The 23,659-nt window shown below is 39.1% G+C and overlaps 1 protein-coding gene across 4 annotated transcripts in view; it reads left to right on the top strand.

Moving 5' to 3' along the window:
- Window positions 1-8,770: 8,770 nt before the first annotated feature.
- Window positions 8,771-23,659, top strand: part of PDS5B (PDS5 cohesin associated factor B) — a 97,403-nt gene continuing 82,514 nt past the window's right edge. For all 4 annotated transcript variants that reach the window (XR_008435849.1, XM_053971106.1, XM_053971108.1 and 1 more), the window contains exon 1: window positions 8,771-8,872. The gene's annotated coding sequence lies outside the window, so the exon portion shown is untranslated. The remainder of the gene's footprint in view (window positions 8,873-23,659) is intronic.

Raw genomic sequence — 23,659 nt, forward strand, 5'->3', positions numbered from 1 at the left:
TTTCATTAGCGCACACAAAAGCTCCAGTAGCGATGTGCCCATTCCAAATACCTGCAACGTTCATCCTTTCACATCAGCCAAATGGATTATGAAGGTTTTAAAGTATATAATTTATTAATTCACTGAATTTAGTTTATTTGTTATAAATGGTAGAAAGAGAACTGGTCAAATCCACTGGCCAGGCATTCCTTCCAGTTAACCCTGCAACCAAAGCATAGTCTCCTTTCCTGTACCAGGTCATGGCCTTGTGCTTTTGGAATGTATGGATGTATCTTTGGTAGCATTTTAATCTAGATCAGAAGTGAGCTGTTGAAGTGAATCTCCCAGTTTGCCTCTATTTTTCATCTGTAGTAGTAATTACGTGCTTCCCTACACAGGCTAAGCCATGCAACACCCAAGCTAACCATTAAGAGAAAGTAAGAATGCTGCACATAGACATTTTGAAGGTAATATCTGGAGATCAGTGCTCTCAAGCATTCATGTTGTGTATGTAGCAATTGTCTCAGATGCATTTAATCTGAGGAGTTCTCCCATTACTTGTACCTAATTAAATAAGCCACATGTTACAACTGGCAGTACCCTAATGTCATTTTTTCAACCTCATTGAGTATAATGAAATAGACTTTCCCTGACGATCCTGTTACAGCTGCTACAGCTCCTACGTGGGAATCATGTAGCACATGGGAAGCCTCTTGCTTGAGAAAAAGCTGCAAATAATTCCCCTATATTCCTTGTCCTGCACTAGATTATTAAAAAAGTTCAATTGGAAGCATTGTTAGGAGAAGCTGATAGGGTAGGAAAAAGCAGTATCCAAGAGGTCAAACACTGTAACAGTGAAAATATTTACAAAGAAGCATTAATAGATCACATTTTTTCTTTGTTTTCAGAGGAGTCTGAATTTTAAAATTTTATTTTCACATACATTTATAAAGTTACTCAATGCTACCATGTACCACTACTAAGTGTCACCCAAACCACGCTTCCCGTAACATGCATCTATGATTGTGGTGGAAGTGTCTCACAGAGGTAAAAAATCTTAGAGTGAGGTAGTGTTATTGCATAGATAACAAGATATGAAAAATTATCTGTTCCTGTGTTCCTAGACATTTTACTTCACCTTCATATTAGTTGATGAATTGTAGGCTTTAACTGATCTAAGAGAAGAGTGAAAGGAAAATTTTCCACCTTATGTAATCAGATTTTGATTCAGTTTTCTAAGTGACTTGTAAGTTTAAGTTGATTTGAACCTTACAGATCTCATCAATTTATATGTGTATGGGAAGTAAGTAATGTTCTTTTTTTTTTTTTTTTAAAGAGTTTTGATGTTACAGAACTTGAGTGTTTGAACTTGCAAATGGAGCATTTTCTCCGAGTAGTTTTTGCATATGATTTCCTACATTACAAAGGGAAGATGGCAGCTGACCACTTTGGAGGATCATCCTGATTCCTTTATGGTTCACTGGTACAGTTGATGCTTTAAATGCAATGCAGAGATCTCTGATACTTGTACCAAATGAAGTTGTTCCACTGTTTTCTTCTGCATGGGCCTGGTTTCAGGCTCAGTAGGAAAAAAAGCTTTAAGATGCAATTTCAAATTATAGGTAAACCACACTAAAATTGACCTACTGCCAGAGAAAGTGCTTCTGCTACTCTTTCCTGCCCATGGTGTTGCCTAATTGCTGTCCTGCCTGCTCTAAACTGGTGGCTTTTGTTCTTGTTTGAAAACTGGGTATTCTTAATAAAAACATCATACTATTCTTTTGTGTATGAAAAGGTTTCCATTAAATTTGTTTCCAGAAACATTTTAGATAAAACTTTCTGAAATAACTCAGCATAAAGAAGGTAGCTGGCATAAAAAAATATTAATGCAGAAAATTAAATATTTGTTAGTGAAACAATAAATGCCTGTGTTATGCCTTTTAATAGAAAAGATCAGGCAAATTTAAGATAGACAGAATGATGAGACTCCAACTGTTACTAAAAGGGGAAAAATTAAAATTATCCAATGGGCACTACTTTAGATTGGCTTTTATGTTTAAGGGTTAATATGAAATGATAGCTGATAACCAGAAGTGATCTGGTTATCAGACTTAACATAGCAGAGTGCTCTTTCTTCTTCTAATAATACTTAAATATACCGTCTATTTCAGTTCAAGAGCACAAGTTACAGACTTAGATTTAATCATGCCTCTTTCTAAAAGGCCTTGGGTCATAGATTGTCTTGTCACTTTACTAAATCTTGTTTGAAAAAGCGAGGCTTCAAGATGATTTAAGAAATACTGTTGCATAATTCTTTGACTTCAAATCAAACTATCTTGGGAGAAATTCTGGTGAACTTTAAGAGAACTGGTTTACTCAACAAACCAGGAATGTTGCTTGCCAAATTGTTTTTCTGAAGCTTTTATATGACAAAGAGGAATTCTGGTATGCAAATGTCACATCAAAGTTTCAGTGGTAAAAATACAGTAAGAGCTTTTTGCTTATTAATTTCCACGGATAATATGGAGGTTTTTATTTGCAAACTTCAACTTGAAAATTAACTTAAGAATTAGAGTTTTGATAAAATTATGTATTTTTACAAATTAAAAAAAAAATTCCAGGTAGCCTGCTGATTATGTGAGATAGGAGTATTATTTTACATATTCAACAGATTGTAGCAAGTGATATTTACATCATGGCTAGATTAGTATTTCTTTTGCCTATGATATAACTACTTTGTAATTTAAATGTTGTTCTTTGATTCCCTTCTGGTACTGGATGAATCCTTTTGGAGATAAAAATAGTGGGGCAAGAATAAAAGTAACACCCAGTTAGTTTATTTTGGAGGTTCTTGAAACCTTTCATTTAATGATTTTTATCTGAAATCTGCACGATACATAGATTTTTTTCTTGACAGTAAGGCACATGTTCTGTGATTTAGGTCTCAAGTGCTACAGCAAAACAGAACTAAAAGAATGGAAGAGATTTAACTTTTAAGACAGAGTGCTCTAGACAATATAACAACTGCTGGCCCACAACAAAGCTGAGATTTTGGATTGTGAAAGCCAGCCAAGGAAACAGGATTCCTAACAATTCATGTCTTTCAAAGTAGAGCATGGGGAGTTTCTAGGAAGCTGACACTCAAGGTGAAGGTCCAGTCACTGCTTAGTCTGCGGGAGTCTCTAAATAGCATCTCCCATTTACATAAAAATGAAGGAGACTGAGTGTAATGCCTTCAGTGGACTGAAATTCAATGGGACATAAGTAAGTAGCTTTAAACAGAGGGCAGACAGTGGAATGGTAAAAGCAAGAAGTGTGAGTAGAAGAAAGACAGCACCAGATATAGCAACTAAAAAATACTCAGCATTTTATGGAGGACAATATGTTCAAATGTTTAATGCTTAATATACTAATGTTTAAGCAAGAGGAAAAAAGTTATCAAACACTACGAAAGTTTAGTGCTACGTGCTTAGTTATGTCCATATTGACATCCTCTCTGTTTGGTCAAATACTTGTTTGTTTTAGCCACTCAGCTTTTACCTGAAATAACTTTTATTTGATTTCTTAAAGCCAGACTACTGAGGTGCTCACTTGACAGATACAACTTACAGTAGAAAGTTCGTAATTTTTTCCCATTTTGTTATGCTAATGGCATTGCTTAAGAATATGCAAGTTATGTACTGTCCTCTGCCACCTCCTATCCTACATCTCAATTAAAGAGGGAGAGCATTTAAATCAATTCTAGGTAACTCAGAGGAGGAACTAATTTGGAGAAGGAACAAATCACTGACAAACCGAGCTAATCACCAGGGAAAGAAAGACTGCTGGTACAGACTTCCAAAATACTAATTCACTACTGTATTCATTAGTGTCATACCTATCTGCAAGGCACCAAGGGAAGAATAAAATTTTTCCCTTTACTACTGCGATTTTTTAGATGCTGGCTTCCATAGGTTATATTCATACTAAATTGTAGGAATACCTTGTGCAAATATGGTCAGCAAAAAGATTCCACGACATTTAGCAACAAAGCAGCTGTTAAGTCATACTAGAATTAAAAGAAATCTATCAAAAAACCCAGTAACAAGCTTGTTTTAGAAGATATAAGGTTTGTGTATTAATGCTCTCTAACCTATTCCTATCAGATGGCAAGATGGTTTGATTTGTTGAGTTAAGGCTTAAAGAATGCCCTGGTTGGTAGCAAAATATACACCATCACTTCCTGACTACAGTGAAGAGACAGATTCTATTTTAGGACATTAAAAATCTAAATTATGTTTTTGTTTCTGTGGCTACTGTAACATGAAGCATTTTAATGTTCTCTTCCTGTGCATGTCTCCAACTAGGCAATGACCTCTTCAGGAAGAAGTCAGAGATAAAGATACATCTATAGCTGGTTCGTGAGGACATGTTTTGTGAGGGGGTAATGCTTCTTGCTTTAATAGACTGACTTACTTTAGTAGGTCATTTAATCTTAATGGTGTCCCAGTATGGCTATTAATTATTTAATGAAGAAAGCAGATGAGTAGATGGAGTTAAAGGCTTTCTGCAGTCCTTGCCCTGAAGAATAACATCACATCCTTGTATCTTCTCTAGTTTTGTTCTTGTTGGTTTTTGTTTGGTTTGGTTTGGTTGTTTTTGTGAAATTTCATATAGTACTTAATGACTCTTGTCTTTCTATTAGAAAAGAGCCACAAGACAGACACAAATAAGTATTTCTGGTAGAATCAGACTTGTTAGCACTAAGATGAAAGTGGTACTTTTAAACTTCAGAATTTATATTGCATATATATTGAAGCTAATAGATTCTGAGCATCACTGTCTTATTCAGCTGTTTGATTTTTGTTTACAAGGAGACAGTGTTGGAAACAGCACACACACAGACAGTAAGAGTCTAAAAATTCCAGTCATCTAAAGTCACTGTTTCCATGTGGCTTCCTTGCAAATTACTCAAGAGACATATGAGATACTAAAATTAGTTGCAAAGTTAACTCATGTTCATATTATCAGTTATTTAGTTGAAGAGGAACACCAATAAATGAACAAATTTTTCTTTCTCTGAGACAAATCAGTACACCTGCAAGTAGAAAGCCTCCCTCCTATATGTCAAAGGCTCCTTCCAGTGTGAAGGGCTCAGAATATAAATTACATATATTTAATGTGAATTGTTTTGCTAGTAAAATACTTTTGATGCAATTGTTTTAGAGTCATAATTAAAAGAGAAACAAAGGGAAGTGTTTTATCTATGCTGGAAACAAAGTATCATTTTCACAAACCTGATATTACCTTGACAGTTGTTCATACTTACACTGAAAGGCCAATACCATAGAAGAGTATGATCACAGTGCCAATGGATAAAGATAATGTGTTGGGAAAGGGCCAGTGTAGTTTCTGTGCAGCTTTCTTACTAAAAGTTGTCAAACAAAATTGTCATGGAATTGAAGTAAATGTCCTGTGCTAAGTTGGAAATATGGTTGAAGGATGGAAGCAGAGAGTACTTTTGGTTACTTTCTCAGGTGGAGAAAAGTCAGCAAATCTCTCTCCCAGAAATGTTTGGGCTTACTTATGTTGTTTCATGCAACAGTCTTTGATTTTCATTAATGCCCTAAAAAAGGGAAAGCACACAGAATGACACTTGTAGGATGTTAAACTCTTTCAGGTAATCAGATGCTGTGCTGGTGTAAAGAACTTCAGAAGGCCTCACAAAAGGGGGTGGGTAAAAAGATAGGCTTTGAGAACTAGATCAGTGTAAGGTAAAGCACAGAATCACCTGTCAAACTTGAAAGTCTAAGTTCATGAAATCTTGAAGTTGCTGATGTCAGATCTCTGAAATCTTTGACTGAAACTGCAACAGCAACAAAAAAAAACCCAAAAAAACAAAACAAAACAAAACAAAAAACCAAAAACCCCAAACCCTAAACAACAGAGATGTAAGGTGTCATCAGGAATAGTATTGAAAGCAGGACAAAAGGCAATTTGCTGCTCTGACAGAAGTCTCAATATACTCCTATCTTGAGTTCTGTGCACAGTTCTGGTCTGCAAGAACACAACAATTTTAAAGAATGAATTGAGAAAGATAACTAAAATGATTCAATGGGAGAGATTGTCAATCTGATAAAGTAGGGACTAAAAGGCCCTTGTCACTGCAGTCTTCTGTTTTCACACAATGTTTTTTACAGAGAGAAGGCTGGGAGAAGAATACTGCTGTGTATGGGTGTTCTTTGACTATGTTCATCTTTGTCACTCAAACACTGAGATGTGGAGAGTGTCTTCAGCACACAGAGTCTGGAGCACAAGTCCTTTGGGGAGCAGCTGAAGGAGTGGGGTTGTTTAGTCTGGGCAAAAGGAGGCTGTGGGGGTCTTATTGCTCTCTATAACTGCCTGAAAGGAGGTTATAGTAAAGAGGGGATCACTCTCTTCTTCCAAGTAACAAGTATCAGGAAAAGTGGGAATGGCTTCAAGTTGTGCCAGTGGAGGTTTAGGATATTAGGAAAATTTTCTTCACTGAAAGGGTGGTCAAGCACTGGAACAGGCTGTCCAGGGAAGTGGTGGTGTGAGCATCCCTAGAGGTATTTAGAAGACATGTAAATGTGGCACTTGGGGGCATAGTTTAGTGGTGGACTCGGCTGTGCTGAGTCAATGGTTGGGCACAGAAATCTTAAAGGTGTTCTTCAACCTTAAATGTTTCTGTGATTCTGTGTAAAAGATCTGGTCTTGGAAGTTTTGTGGCACTGACATTCCTTATACGTCCTACTGCAAGCAAAATATTTATTTTGCACAAATATTTTTAATCTTTCTCAAATATATTGTTTCTGTAAGTAACACAACTTGCCTACACTTCCAGGAGGTGGGAAATCCCCTGAAATTTAGGAAGCCTGCTTAGAGTCACCAGTTCCATGAGAGATTCAACATTTCTCGTGGGGAAGGCTGAGCCAGCCCTCGGGACACAGCCAGGGCTGGCACCGCTTGCACTGTGCAGCTCTTTCCGGGTGGGACAGCATGGAAAAGGGAGTGGGTGCGTGTTGCCCCCTCCCGGAGGCAGAGCGTTGTCTCCCGGCACTTTCCAGGGCGGTGAGCGCGGGTGAGCGCAGCGGTGGCGGACGGGCTCCCTCCGCAGGGCCGCGCGCGCCACTGCGGAACCGAGACCGGGTGCGAAAAGGACGACTCGAGCCGCCTCTAAATTGTCGAATCCCAAAATCGTGAAGGGTCTCGGTGCAGGCAGGAAACATGGGCGGAGCGTGCCTAGAGGGGTCGCGTTATTCAGCACGCTGTCCCGCTCCGAGGAGCGTCCGCCGCTCCTGGCGTCCTGATCAGGCGCGGGAAGTGGTGATGCTGTGACCTGCTCCATCAGAAAAACGGAGCAAACCGGAGCATCTCAGCGCCCTGGTTGCTTTCACAGTCATACGCTGGGTTTTGCAATTTCAATAGCAGTGTTAAGGGAGTTCAAAAAGTGTTTCAGTTTTCTGCTGCTTTGTAACAGACATCTGCAAGTGCTCCACTGGGAAAGGATGTGTTCCTCAACCTAAGGCTTCATACTCGGTGAGCTCAGATAGACAGCAATGGGAGAATTGAGGGGAAATTATTCAACCTGCATTGAAAAGTTATATCTTGACTCCAAGTCCAGGATCCTTCCCAATACAAAATTGCCAGACAAACCTTCTGCTCTTTTATGTCTCTACTTTTTTTTTTTCTTTTTTTTCCCAGAAGGAGTAGACAAAAAAAAAAGGAAAAAAAAAAAAAAAACAACAAAAAAAACCCACCCAAAACCCCCCAAACAAACAAACAAACAAACAAAACCCCCCAAAAACAAACAAAGAAGGCGAGTTTTGGGGCCTGAAAAGTGATTTGTATGTCATAGTTCTGGTCGGGCTGACATAGTCTGTATCAGACAATGAGGTAGTTTAGCACTGCATAAAGACAAGGCATGCTGGGTACGATGTACTAGCAAGTTCAGAAAGCTTGAGGGGACCTTCTGAGAGATTTAAACTACTAGCTAAGATGTATTGGCTAACAGTCTGTCAAAGTGTGGTTTTCACACTAGACGAAGCTGTGTGTATATTTCAGAAGGTCTGTTAAGTGTGATTTGTGTTTTTTAAATCATAATCCTCTAAACACTTACATGCTGTCCTGATGTGTCAGGAGAAAGTTCTTTCAGAGGGTGGCTGGGCACTGGAACAGGCTCCCCAGGGAAGCGGTCACAGCACCAAGCCTGACAGAGTTCAAGAAGGGTTTGGACAATGCTCTCTGGCAATTGGTGTGACTCTTGGGGTGGCCTGTGCAGGGCCAGGTGTTGGACTCGATGATCCTCATGGGTCCTTTTCTACAATAAATGAAGCCTTTTAGCTGTAGCGGTGAGAAGAAACCACATTTGCTTTTCTGTTTGCGTTTTCCTGTAAGGGCACCCCTCAAACTTTTGCACTCGCTGAAGCAAGAGCAAAGTGACTTATGCTACTTTTTCTGCTCTTTCTCCTCAGTTAAGCGACTTTATTCCTTATTTTTTTCACAACAATCCTTTAGTAATTTGCCGTTTTGGGGAAGCTCTTGCCTCAGTCGCCCACGGAGCACGCATTAGCGGTAGCCGGCCCGGGCCCACCCTCAGCCCCGCTCGGGCCGGGCCGGGCCGCGGGTGCTGCCCGCGCAGGCCGGCAGGGGGCGCTGCTGCCCCGCGCTGGCCGCGCTCGCTCCCCTCGGCGGTTCCATTGGAGCAGCCGGAGACGAGTTGGCGCCATTTTGAAGCCGGCAGGGGGACCGGGGCGAGCTGCGGAAGGGGAGGGGGCTGGCGGCGATTGGCTGCGGCGGCGGCGGCGGCAGCGCCTCTCCGAGCCCGGAGCGGCGGCAGCGCGGAGCGGACCCGCCTGCGACCAGCGAGGCGAGGCGGCGCGGCTGCAGCGGGGTAAGGAGCGCGGCACCTCGGCCGCAGGTACCCCCACCCCGTCCCCGCTCCATTTTCCTTTCTCGGGGGCGTGAGGGGTGCCCGCCCGGACCGAGCTCCGCGGCCAGCGCTGGAGGAGGACGGGGAGTAGAAGGGGAGCGGGAGGGCAGAGCTCCCCCTGGCCCGTGGTGGAGCTCCCCCTTCCCATCCCCCTCGCCCCTCCGCGGGGCTGCTCCCCTCCCCCCTTTTCCGTGGCGGCCGTCAAATACTAAATTTCGCCCCCCCTCCCGCCCGGCACCCCGGGCGATGGGGTGACCTTGTCTGGGGTGCGCGGGGGCCCGGGGGTCACCCCCTCGCCCCGGTGGCCCGGCGGGCGGTGTCGCGCCCAGCGCTGGTGGCTCCTCGCGGCGCGAAGTGGCGGGGAGGGGGGGCGGGGAGGCTGCTCGCCCGTGGCTATGAGTGAGTGAGTGATCGCGGCTTCCCGGGTGTCCCTTTCCTCCCTGCCCCGGGCGTCCCCTCCCTCCCTGCGTGCCCCGGGCAGCCGGCCTGGTCCCCGCTCCGCGGGGCAGCACGGGGCTCCCGCCGCCCCGCGCGCCGGCTGCCCGGGCTGAGCGCGGGGACATCCCCGTCCCCTCCCCGCCCCGTTCGGTCTCTCCGCACCGCACTTCGCAGTGCTCCTCAGCGGGAAGAGCTGCCGGGGACTGCGGTTTGCTGGGTCCTTACTTGTGTGCGAACCCGGTTTTTTCATGCTGGCTTAGCCTTCTTCTTTTTTTTTTTTTTTTTTTTTTTTTTTTTTTTTTTTTTTTTTTTTTTTGCCCCCTTCCTCCTCTTTCTTTTTCCCTCCCACTTTGCATCAGGCTCTGTTAGAAAGCGCTCGGGAAGGGAGGACGGGGGGGAACTGGGGGGGGGCGGTTGTCGCCGCCTGGTAGATGGAAAACTATGAATTTTACATCTGAATTGCCAGATGGAGAATGGTTAATTTATAGGTTATGTATTGTTTACGTTGAGAGCCTCCGGTCAGGAATTTAGATCCGTAACTTCATCCTGCTGCAAATAAATCACTATCTGTTCTTTAAAACAAATCAACAATTAATGACGGTGAACAGTCCTGGAAAATTAAACTGCAGCAGACCAGCTCCTACAGAGCTGGATTTTGTTTTACAAACCTTATTCCGACTTTTATGCTTGCTTGCTGCGCGGTTGCTTTCTGAGAGCTGTGATTATTTAGTTAGGCGTTGTGTTTTCCCGTTTAACACAACTGCTGAAGCGTTCTCGTGTTGGTCTTTGTTTTGTGCTTGCCGGGTAGGTGCTTTGGCTGTAATTGATTTCTCTTCGCTGGGGATGGAGTAGAAGGAGCGTTGAAAATTTGAGTGGCTTTATAGTTGAAAATGAATGTCAAATCGCTTTTTGGGAAGGGAGTAAGATGACGTGCATTCTTTCAGGTTTTCCCCTTTCTAACTAGTGGAGTTGTTCAGTTTTCAGGTGGTAGAAATTTTGCCTGGTATGTTTTTTATGTACTATAGATATGCTAGATATTATACTGTGTAAAGTAACTCCTCAAAAAGAAGTGAAAGAGCTGAATGTATGCCATGCTCAGATCACCTGAAAGAAGACTGACAGTGACAGGCCATCAGGTAAGATGGTTTAGCAGAGGTGTGTGTATCTTCTTCATCACAGCGTTTGAAATGGTGCACTGCTGGAGAAAGTAGTTCAGTACTTTAGCACTTGCATGACATCTTGTGTCTGTGTCTGAAGCAAGGTTGAACTTAATTACTGTAGAGTTGGGGGATATGATGTGTTTGGGTGGGGTGTGGTGTTTTGTTTGGAATGTTTTATATAGATACTATACTGGAGTATTTGCCTATGTGTTTCTTGCGTCCTCTTTACTAGTTAGTATACAGACTGGATAAACTATGGTTCAGTTTTTGATTAAAGAAATAAATAAATTAAAATGGAAAGTCATATGTTTAGCACTTGTATACAACTTCTTTTTTCTCTTGTAAATAATGAATTTAGACTTTATCTAGCATGCTTACTTATGGACTGAAATTGAGCAAGTCACCTAAGTTGTTATTAAGCTGTAATTAACCATATAAAAGCAAACAATCATTGCTATCATTTGGAAAAGCACAGCAATGAAATATGGGCATAACCTCAGGTGTTAACCATTTTTGTCCTGTAGAACAGGAGGTTCTGTTGCCTCCTGTAAATTGGGAGAGATGCATTTTCTTTTGGGATGTTCCTCTCTACCAAGCTTTCAGTTTATGCCTTTTTTCTCTTTCTTCATTCAGTCACACAATTTATAGTCTTACAGAAGAGTAAGAAGGTGTATGTGTATGTATGGGTATGATTCTTCTGGTTTAGTAAAGGATTTTCATTTAAAGGTGTTTGGTGTTAATTGTTTTTATTTATTTAAACATGAATTGGGAGAGGCAATAAAGACTACTTGTTGCACAAGGAGAATTTTCATGGGAGCAATAAATAAGAAAATGTGAAGCTGAACAGTAAAAGCATGCAAAATTTGAGATGGAAGGAAAACGTGATACTGCAACTCATTATTTTTCCCTATCAGTTTCACTCTAATATCCCTATCCCTTTATATTGCTTGCCCCAAATATTATGCCAAGAAAGAGGAAGGTATGTCTTTCTTGCTGCCTTCAGACAAGTTCCTTTTTAGAATCAAAAAGTAGTTCTGATATGTGGAACATTGTCTTACCACTTGTCAGTATCATTCTTCTTTTAACACATATCTAAAGTAATGGTGTTTTTACTCTTAGCACAAAATATCAATACTGCAGCCTGAAATAATCTTTGGATAGACTGAGAGAATACTGGAGGCTTTCAGTCAATTCTGAAACTAGGTGGTAAGGGAAAACTGAGGAAACTTTTAAAAGGTGTGTTATTGTGATAGTGCTTAGTGGTGAAGTGTGTTAATTTTCCAGATCTGTAGACCCTCTGGAAGGTCTGAACAGCACTGACAGATTTGGGAAGGAGTCAAGGCTTTTAAAGAATTGTAAAATATATGCTTTTAAAAAGAGAGTATTTTCTTTCCTTCAGAGATTGAACATCTAAAAGTCAAGGCTATGCATGTATATAAATTATGTACTTCTTGCTTTACCATTGGTAGCCTCTTCAGTTGAATGTAGTCTTGTAGAAAAGCTGAGATGTTTTTATCTGCTAAGCTTTGTTACTAAGAACAGAACTTAATATATTTCTGTAAAGTAAAAGTAAGAAAAAATTATGAAAAGTGAAGTGTATGAATGAAAATTAACTTTGTTATTTTCGGAAGTTAGTGGTTTGTTTCAAAACCTCTTTGGAACATTAAGGATTCCACAATAAAAAAAGCTGTTTATGTGAATATTTGCTGTAACAAATCCAACTTGAAAGAATTAAATGAAATACAAGTAATATTTTCATTTCTAAGAATCAAAATGTTAACACCTCCATTCTTTTTAAAGGTTGTTACTGTCTGTCTCAGTGTATACTGCTTTTCAGCCTTTCCTAAAGTGTGAAGAAGTCATTGAAGTAGGTTCTGAGGGTTAAGACCTGTATTACTTTGTCCCCATCTGTGGAACTTACTCTTTTGCATCTGACCGCAAGCACTGGAAAAACATTCTGCTTGTTTAATACTGCCTGATCTTTGGTTCTATTTTTTCAGCTCACAACAACTTAGGTATTAATATGCCTCAAGAAATAATAATAAAGTGCCATACCTCATTGGGAGCAGATGGGGATGTTTGTACTAATCATCTTGTGTCTGTCACCATTTGCATGGGAGTACGGTAACCAGGGATCAGGACCCCATCTGGGGTTTTCTAATTCAGACCCTGTTCTTTAAGGATTGGTTCCAGACAATACTAACTGTGTGTACTTTTTCTCTGACTTAATTAGAAATCCTGGTGAATGTCTCTGCTGCTGAAATTAGATGCTTCACTTTCATGCTTTTTAATGGACGAAAAACGACATGAAGTTAGCAGTCAAAAATGTTATTGTCTTAATTGCTTCCATTGTAGTCACCTAAACTACAAATTCATAGAACATAGAATGGTCTGGGTTGGAAAGGACCTTAAAGATTATATAGTTTCAACTGCCGTGCCATGGACAGGCAACCTTCCACTAGACCAGGTTGCTCAGGGCCCCATCCAACCTGTGCTTAAACACTTCCAGGGATGGGGCATCCACAAACTCTGTGGACAGCCTTTTCCACTGTCTAACTACCTTCAGAATAAAGAACTTTTCCCCAATATCTAATCTAAACCTACTCTCAGTTTGAAGCCAATCCCTCTCGTCCTGTCATTACATGCTCTTGTGATAAGTCCATCCATCTTTCTTATAGGCTCCCTTCATGTACTGGAAGGTCACAATTAGGTCAGCCTGAAGTCTTCATCAGGCTGAACAATCCCAATTCTCTCAGCCTTTCCTCACAGGAGAGGCGGTCCATACCTCTAATCAACTTCATGGCCCTCCTCTGGGCTTGCTGCCTGATGTCCTTCTTGTGCTGGGGACAGGAGTCTGTAACGATTTTAAAGATTTATTATTTGATTATTTGATTCAGCTAAAATTTGATCACTTAGGAAGTGACTTTTGAGAAGCTGGTTGTCCACAACTTCTGCCAAAGCAGCCTTCGGTTCTCTCTGACATACCCAGTATATCTACATTGCTTGCTTCAGTGTCAAAAACCTTCATCCTGAAAGTCTTAGAAAGAAAGGCAACCAATAAAAAAATATTGAATGAAAAAAAAATAACCAACCAAAAAGCTAACAGTTACCCACAGTAAGTAGAAGCATACTACTCGTGAGGAAGTCCTGAAAAAAATAAAAGTCAAAACCTGTATGTAATCTTTGGGCCACCTTGAGTTTGACTGTTCACTTCTGTTAGTACTGCTTTGTCACTTAGATGTACATTCCAGTGAAGACAATCTGATTTCTAGGAAATCTTTGTCACTACATATGTTAGGTTTTTGTTCTTAACAAAAAAGAATTGAATTGTTGTCAGTTACGAGAATTGAGCAGAAGACACTTCATGGAAACTTGTAATTATATTTAGGGATTTTTTTTTCTTTTAATTTTTCTGGATCTGCCTATGTAAAATTTCAAAGACTTTTCTTGGAGAAAATGTACAGAAATGCTAGGCAGCTTGCCATTAGGTGTGATATTTTCTCTGATAATTTTGTTGATTTTGTTACTTGGCAGCTCAGGATGTAGCATTATGTGTAGTTCCTGAACACAGAAACAAAGTGTATGGAAGTAACTGTAGCTTTTTGTGTCATCACTTTGTGAAAACTTGTGTGAGGGACTATGTATGTGGACAGTCCAAGTGCCACCCAGTGCTTTTCAAAAGTCTAAGTGAGACAAAATCACTTAATTCATGGTACAAAATAAAGTTTACATTTGCTTTTCTTCCTCTGAGTATGATCTGGTCAGAATAAGGCTATAACTTTTGCTTTCCTGGGTTTTCAAAATGAAAGAAAGAATAGATAAGCCAATGATAAACTCATCAAAAGAGTTGTGAGGAAGTTTTTCAAAGGGACAACAAACAGGAGATGCATTTTGTCTTCCATTTGCCCAGCTTGGATCATGCAGTTCGTAATTCCTTCAGTTACAGAAATGCTTCCAAGAACTAAGAAAAAAGATTTTGATGCATGTACAATTTTTGGGAATAAATATTCTGCACTTTTTAAAATTACTGGCTGATCTGTACTTTGAGAATGTGAAACATTTTGAAAGTTTTCCCCAAAGTTACAAATGTTGCCTGTAGTAAGTTTTCCATTAGGTTGTCCATACTGCATTTTGTCTATACGTATAAAAGCACATTTAAAGTAATTTTTTATTTCTTAATGGGCCATTGCCCCCTGAATCTTCTGTATTACATACAAAAAAGCTTTAAAACAATATTAAAATTGCAAACTTTTTTTTAAAATGGTAAACAATTTAAATTAATTTTTGTCCTTCTAAGTATATGTTATGGTAGTCTTTAGTTATAACGTGTTGGGGTATTTTCAACCCACTGTATTTAGGAATTAGAGCTGCATATCAAAGTCTGCGTACATATTTTCCAAAAGCTCAAAAATGTAAAATGAATTGACAGGGGACTGTGGGAAGGGAGAAGCATATTTAATAATTTGAATGATTGAATGTCACTTTGGGATACTGGAATTCATACCTTTTGTCAGTTTCTTCTGATCCCAGGCAAGTCTGTTTAAACCAAACTTCCCACAAGAGCTTATTAGTAGTGCATTGATTTCCTGGGAGACAGGCTCTAGACCCAGACTACTTCTGCTTGGCTCAACAGATGCTTTAGTTTTAGATGCAGCACTGGATAAATTGGCATACTTTAAAAGCTGTGTCCTAAATTCATCCTCCTAAATTCCTGTATAGGCAAAATTGGTTGCTAGTTCTTAACCTTCAGTCTGTATCTTGGGTTAGTAATCTATGAAATGAGACAAATACTTATTTTTATGAAAAATTAGTGAAAGTGTTGCAAAAACCAAGTTATTTTTTATGGCATGCTAACATAGTACAGCTGTGAAACCTTAAAAAAGCCCAGTAAGAAATTAAGTCTCTTCAGAGTGTGGCTTCAATAGAGTCTAATAAGGGACATACATAAAATTATAAGGAGAAAAATTGAATAGTTTCTTTGCTTTGAATGAAAAAGAAATCCTGTGGTGTGGGAAAAAAGTAGTGAAGGATCAGGTGCATCAGCTCCTTTGTATGTATTCTCTTTAATATTGTATAAGAAACTTTAAATCTGTTTCTTAACTCTTTATAAATGATTTTACAATTATTTCTGTATTTTCATTGTTCCTTTTTAATCAAACGTAGTAAACAAATTCACTGTATGACTGTGCTTCTGTCAGTCTTTAGGTTGTAGCCTTTAGCTTTGTATCTGTGACTAATTGATGGAATGCTATTAGTAGCAATGAGTTTTTCTCTTTTAGCAGCTTTATGTGGGGTGAGGTATGAGAGCTTTTCAGTGGATTCTTGCGAGTATTTGTTATTGGTAGAAGGGCAGCGTAATGTGGTGTTTGCGCACTGTATGCTCTGGAAAGGACTGAGACCTGCTGGGGCTGCCTTCCCCTCCTGCCAGCGGCAGCTGGTCTTTCTACTCTGGTCTCTCTTTAGTGACTTCTCTGTCTAGTTTGTCCTCATACCTCTTGGGCTTCCAGTCCTTCGTTGTACAATGTACTTCCTCTCTCACCATCTTCAACACGTCTTAGGCTTTGCAGGATCATAGAATAGAAGAGGCTGGAAGGGACCACTGGAGGTCATCTAGTCCAATCCCCTGGCTCCAGCAGTGTCCCTGAGAGCACGTTACTTGGGACTATGTCCTGATGACTTTTGAGTGTCTCTGGGGAAAGAGACTTCACAACTTCTCTAGACAGCCTGTTTCAGTGCTCAGTCATCCCTATGGAAAAGGAGTTAGTCTTCAGATGGAACTTTGTGCATCGATTTCTGCCCATTGCCTCTTGTCTAATGCTTAGCACCACAATGAAGAGCCTGGCTCCATCCTTTTGATGCCCTCCCTTCAGATGTTTATGTACATTGTGCATTTTAGGAACCTCAAGGCTGATAGGGTATGTCAGCTGTGGTGTATGGCGGTGGGATTTTGTTTGGGATTTTTTTGTTTGTTTTGTTTCTATTTTTTCCCTTCCCCTCCTCCCCCCCCCCCCCCCCCCCCCCGCCCCTTCTCCTTCCCTCTCTCATTAACTTTGCTTCTTGGTTGAATGCCTTTCCTGTAACCCCTAAACTTTCTAGTCCCTTTGTTTGATAGAGCTTGTTGGTCTCTCCAGTGGAGTTAGTAGAAGTGTGTCCAAACCTCAGCTCTTTCTATGGTTAGCTGAGCTTTTTGTCTTAATTAAGACAGACTGCTCTTGAACTGAGAATCTGGCTGAGGTGTGAACAAATCCAGCTTTTTGTGCTAAAGAAACAGCAACATCTGGCTGTAAGCAGACAGGTGGATTAGTGATGGATTCAGCTGTCAGCAGGATTTACCAGACGTGTTTGTTAGTCTGGTTTGGCTATGTGAACCTTCTAACTTCAGGGGAATAAGGAGAGAGCAAAGAGCAGTTCTTGTGTGTGCATGAAAACTTCTTGTACCTTTAAGTAATAGGTAGAAACTCTCTGAACTGTTGTATCATGATTGTATGCTTACAGTCATAGTGCGAGCAGCTATATTTCTTTATTAATAATTTAAAACTTCCTCCTTTCAGTTGAAAACCTTGTTCTTTTAAAATAAATAAACATTAGTTTCCTATAGGTGTTACTTGTGTCCTAGTGGTTGCTATTTATGGAACACAATTCAGTGGGGAGTGTAATACAATTTTTCATCATTGTTTTTGATTTGATATTTTGTTAATGCTCTCCTGGGTAGGAGGAGAGGTCTTCTTGGGGAGTGGATTACAGGGTACTGTAAGGCAGTGATTCAGTCTGGTAAAATGAGATCCATGTCCTTACTGCACATCAGCACAGATCTGAGCCTGACAGAAGCACAGCCCACATAGTGATGCACGCCACGAGTTTGTCATTGTGTGGCAAATGTGGCATAGAACCATAGAAATTCTCAAGCTGGAAGGAACTCATAAGGGACGTTAAGTCCAACTCTCTGCTCCACACAGGACTACCTAAAACTAAATCATATAATTAAGAGTATTGTCAGATTCTTCTTGAACTCTGACAGGGGTAACTGATCACCTGTTAGTGAAGAACCTTTTCCTAAATCCAATCTGAGCTTCCTCCAATGCAGCTTCATTCCGTCTCCTTGCATCCTAATGTGAATGATGAGCTGCAACTGAAGGATAACTAAATATTAAACAGAAGGCAAACCAGAATTTGTGAATTTACTGTCAAGAAAGTTGACATAACCATACATACGTTCCTGTTTAGACAAAAAACAGGACTAAAATATACTAATGTATGTATATTTCTGAAAGTGGGATACAAAGAAAATAGAGACAGACTCCACTCAGTGGTGCCCAGTAATAGATCCAGAGGCAATGTGCACATACTGGGATACAAGAGGTTCGTTCTGAATGTTTTCACTGTGACAGTGGTCAAGGCCAGCACAGGTTGCTCTGGGCATTTGCAAGGTCACTCTCCTGGGAGTTCCTCATAAGCCATCTGGATTCACTCCTTGGCAAACCAGCTTTAGGCGACCCTTCTTTAGCAGGGAGATTCGACCAGGTGATCTCCAGAGTTCCAATATCAACCATTCCATGAAAATTCAACCCCATAGGGCTAAATAATTGTAAGGGATGAATAATTTGTATTAGAAAAAGTTACAGGAGTCAGTATATTATTGGCAGAGAACTTAGATGTTGATTGAGTTTTAAGGTAGCTGTCAAAGGTAAGTTAAAACTTAAATATTAAAAGAATCTTCAGCTTTTTTTTTTAAGTGATCTTACTTGATAGATCCATATATGATAGTAGATGACTAGACTGTGAAACTGTTGGTGGTCCTTGTGGTCTTATAACACACTTTGTTCACCTGGTTGTAGTATATCTTCATCTAATTTGTGCTTTGTGATCTGTTATGGGTTCTTTCTCTGTTTTTGAGGACACAGTTATTTTTTTCAGTCTGCTTTTCTGTCACAGTTTTGTAAAAAGCAAAATAAAATGTTTTAGCTGGGAAGAAATGCTGAACTGATAGAAGCCATCTGGGTAGACAACTTCTATTTGTAAAACGCCTAGCTGAATGTGTTTTTGGTACTAAGATTGCTATATGCAGTTATAATATAAATGTCTGTTTATAATTCATGTTGATTAGGAGTTGATACACTGTTGTGTAGAGCAACATCAGACTTTGCAGTTTTTTTATAGGTCTTTTTTTAGGTCTTACAGTTCAATCCACCCCACTAGCATTCTTTGTTTGATCTTTAGTAATTCTGTATCAAATAATTTGCAGTGGGATGTAAAGCATATAATTTTGTGGTTTTTAACATTATATGCAAAGTTAGGAATGGAAGTGCATCTCATTTAGGTATAGAAATTCTGACTTGTTACAAAAGCAACTTTGTATTGGTTGACCACTGTGAAGTTTTACATAATGTCATTTTGCTTCTGTGGTAGCATGCTAGTATTTTTTAAAGTTTTATTTTAATTGCTTATTTTATTTATTTTTAGTATTTTATTTTGTTTCTTTAATATTCTTGGTATTGGGTTTTTTTTTTCCCTTGGGGGGACATTTGTTTAATTTTAATTCTTACCAAAAACCCCCAAAACAAACAAAACCAACAAAGTTTCATGGTAAGACTCATAAGGCACTTTTAGCCAAAGAAATGGTACGCTAAAATAGTACCAAGTGTTGTTTCCTCCCAAGGGACAACACAGAGGTTAAACTTGATTTGTGCCTGATGTCTGTGTGTTGTAGTTGTCTCCTGCTTCCTGTTACGTTCCCCTTATATTCCTCATGGCTTCCATGCCATTCTTGCATGGTTTTTTTCTCTGCTTGTGTGAGTACTACAGCTGTTAATCATTTGAAATGATGTAATGCAAGGTATCTGAGATTTCTGTGACTGCTTTTTGAAAATAGTCAATGTAAAGAAAGATAGTAATACCTGCCTCTTTTCCTCCATTCTTTCCTAGCAGCTGGAGGAAGGAAACCAATAATTCCTGCCTTACTAAATCTTAAGGTAACTTCCCTGGTAAAAGACAGCTGTGTCAATATTACAACCATAAACCATTACATCCATAATATTGTGGAATTTTGATATCTAGGCTGGTTGTCAGTTCTTCTCTTCTTTTAGAGCATCAGCCTAAGAACTTCCAGTGTTTCTGGTGATTCTGGAAAAAGAATGTTTTGTGGAGTTCATGGTCTGCTTTTCCTAACATACCATATGAAAGCAAGGGTCTAATCTCTGCATATTGATCAAGTTGTACTTTATTCTATTTGGCTAATTTGTTTCAGATATTGACAAGAGTAATTCTTAAATTTTAATTTAAAAACTAGAAGTCTGCCTCTTGTGATCAGTTTTTCTTCATTGAGCTATTTATCTTTGACCTTTTGTCTTATGTGATTAATTTTCTTTGGGTGGGATCTCCTGGTATTTGTGTCATTTATGGTGATTTCTGCCTCTTTTCTACTTACCCTCCTGGCAGTCTCTTCTTGTCACCTCTGTGCACGTGCTGTCCTCATGTAATAGACTTCATGGGTGCTTCTCCTAGTTTACACTACCTGGGTGATAGGTGCTGGTGGCTGCACATAGTATTCCAAGGTAGTTCTCAGTACCTTAAGATGGGTGTTAGCTGATGAAGTTTTGGGTTTGTGGCCATTGGTGTGTTTGTTTCTTTCACAGAATCGGTCAGGTTGGAAGGGAGCACAGTGGGTCACCTGGTCGAACCTCTCTGAGCACAAGGAAAGGATCACATTGCACAGGATTGTGTCCAGATAGTGCTTGAGTATTTTCAGTGAGGAGAGAAGGTTCTTGAAGTACCTTGTCCTAGAATTAATGTTGAGTAGAAAAACCTCCATGAAACTTTAACCTAGGCATTGGCCCTTCTTTAGACCCCTGTTGTTTTCCCCTTACAGCTGATATTTTTTTCAGTTAGTGTATATATTCTTGTTTAGATTTTCATATGCAGTCTTTATATTTGCAAATATTTCTGTTACTCTAAGCTTTCAGTGTTTTACTGAATGACAATCTCATCCATCTCTGCATCCATCTGTCTATGATTTCCAATTTAATGCTTCCATAATAAATGATATTTGGTGTAAGGAAAGTGCTGATTGTTTTATCACAGGTGAACCAAACATAAATTATCCCCGGGTAATATGATAAACCTAGAAGTTACATTTATCCATGTTTTCAAAATTCTGACTTCAGCATGCAGATTTTTTCTTAAACTCTCAAAATATTACTGATATCAAACTAGTGCAGCTTTAGTGGTAGTTTTATTACTTTTTTTTTTTTTTTGCTCTGCATTAGTAATGGAAGTGCTGCTTTTATTTTCTTGCAGTATACCTTAATTTTTAAAGTTAATTTAATTTTTTTAAATTGAAGGGTACTGCACCTTAATTTTTAAATACCTTTAAAAAGCTTTGTGGTCCACAGAGGTTCATGAATTCTTGGATGGTGCCCATGTGATTGCTTTGATTTGAAAATGTAGCATTTGTAAGTGTAGACACAGTACCTTCTGATTAAAGATACCGGTTACCACTTGTCACAGGAAAGTTTTACCTGCCATTTCTTTGAAAATGGATATTCAGCTGATTTTATAGGATACTTCAGTAACTTCTTTCTTTACAGTCATTACTATACAGCAGTACTTCCTTTTTGATTCTAGCCACTGAAGTACATTTTTTTTACAATTTTTTTTGCAATTTTTTTTACAGTGGATATCTCAGTTTGGCTTCAATTTTATCTTTATTTTTGTATTTCCTGGGCTTTGTGGTAGAACTGTCCTGTTTTGAGGGCTCTAATTACTACTTAAAATTCCACTAAGTGGTTATTGGATTTCACTTAGTAGTATAAAAACTTTTCTTGCACCCCAGTCATGGGTATAAAAGCTTAAAGCTTAATTTTGTTCCTTTGGCATGGACATTATGTGTGGCCCCCATGTTGGAGTTATGTACATCACCAAATCACTTCTGTTTGAACACTCTGAGGACTGGTCATAGTTTGTCTTCGTAAGATTTTGTGTAGTATGCTTGCATAATGTGACCACCTAAGGAATGTTTTCCCTAGTACTTGGCTAACTGACAAATATATTGCAGATGTCTATTTTATTAAAATCATATTTAGTCAGCCTACACTCTTCTTTCTTTGTCAGATTATTTTACTATTGCCTTCCAGTTTTTATCTCTTTGTAATTTCTTTTCCTGCAGCCATACACAGAAAGCCTACCTTCCCTTTTATGTAGTCTTGAGTAGAAGTTTGAAAGCAGAGATCTCACAATAATAAGTAATTTTTATTTTTCTGTAGACTGTTGAATGGTTTAATGGTGAATTTTTTATATAGTTTCGAATAACTTTTTTTTTTTAGTTTGAGTGTATTTCAGTGAAAATACTGTTTCATAAATGGCATAAAAAAGAGGCAGTTTCATTAAAAGAAAAATGATAACAATAACATCTGGAAAAATGCTGAAACTTAAAGTTGGGTCACTTATATTTTGTGGAAGCTGCAAGTGTCTGCAACACCACTGGAGAGAGCTGTGTGCTGAGATAAGTTGGTACTGAATACTTGCTAAATCTTAGGGGGGCTTTCTTTAATGAACTTTGAAAAAAATCTTATCAGCGGAAGTGGGGACTTGCCTGGGATCATTCACTAACTGATTGCAGCTCTTTTTAAGTTGTTTGAGGCCCTTTATTGCGCATATGCTGATTTTGGTATCATGTCTTAATCTTTTCTTCTTTGTTCTTTTCTGAATCCTCTAAATCCACTCTACATTGTGATGATGTCTCTTCTTGCACAGTTACCACCTGCACATCTTTTAATTTTCCACAAAGTGCTTACTTAATATGTTAATAAAGAAACTTAATGCGCTTTGCTGTATTTTCTGGTGTAAGTTTGAAAAAAGTATTTCCTAATTTAAACAGGTTATTACTTATATATGACTGTCAAAGGGCTGCCATTAATGGCATTCTGTAGTGAAACCCAGTACTTTTTATGTCATTTGTTGGACTGAGAGTGTTACTTCTACCTTATAATTTGGGTCTTCATTCCAGAAGACATTTAATTAGTGGCTTCTGTAAATCCTTCCTGTAACAGTCCTTAATATGCTGCCTTACAGAAATGGGAAGCTAGCATTTTATTGATATTATGGATAATACTAGTATCTTGATTTAATGATAGTTAAGTAAACAGTATAACATGATACATTTCTAAAAGAGAATGGAAAGTATTAGTCTAGGTATTATACCTGAATCAGTATGAAGAATGACCTGGATTTAAATAAGCAGCTTTGGTCCAACACACTAAAGTTTTCTATTTTATTCAACAGCAGAAAATTAATTTCAGCTTGCCAAATTTCAGCTTGGGGTGGCTTTTTATAGCCAAGTTATAACTCCCTAACAGTAAATACATTAGGTTTAATTTAGTGGCAGTTGGATAATACAAGTCTCTAACATCAAAGTCACATCTCACCTTGATCAATTGTTGTAAATCAGCTATATGCCAGCAGGAATTTACCAGGATGTAAAAAATTTCTGTCAATTACTTAAATTGTTATGTTATTTGTATTTTATTAAGAATACTAATGAAGTAGAAAGATGCCTGCCTCTTCCACTTTTGTAAGTTGCTGAGTAATCTCTTAATGATATCTTGTTGCATATTTTGTGGAAATTACATCTTGACAAATTTTTTCGTATGTCTTATGTTGTTGAAACAAAGTTTGTGATCTTCAAGCGTTTGTCATGGTTTATATTGATTCATACAAGGATGCTGCCCACTAAGGGTGCAAAATAAAAAAATGCATATAAATAATAAAAAGAAACTACAAACTGTATGTTGAAAAAGGAGTAGAGCTTTGGAGTGAAATCTGTAGTATGATTTATGGGATGGAAAATATTTTGCTTCCTTGCAATATCCCATGACACAATTTAGGAAAATGTTTTTGCATCTTCTACACTGTTTCTGGATTGTTGATGGAATGGCCTGTGACAGTGAGAGGCCACTGGTCATCCTGCTTGGTTGTGGAGAAAGTGTTGATGAATATTTGCCAATCCTTTTTTTTCCCCTACACTTTCTTGTTGGAGTGATATGAACTGTGGAAACGTATATTTAGTTCTTCACACATTGAAATTCTTTTCCATGTGAACCACTTACTAAATTCACTTGAGCTTCTAATACCTTTGTCAACATGAAGAAACTGTTAT

Source organism: Vidua macroura, chromosome 2, assembly GCF_024509145.1.
Source record: "Vidua macroura isolate BioBank_ID:100142 chromosome 2, ASM2450914v1, whole genome shotgun sequence".
NCBI lineage: Eukaryota > Metazoa > Chordata > Aves > Passeriformes > Viduidae > Vidua > Vidua macroura.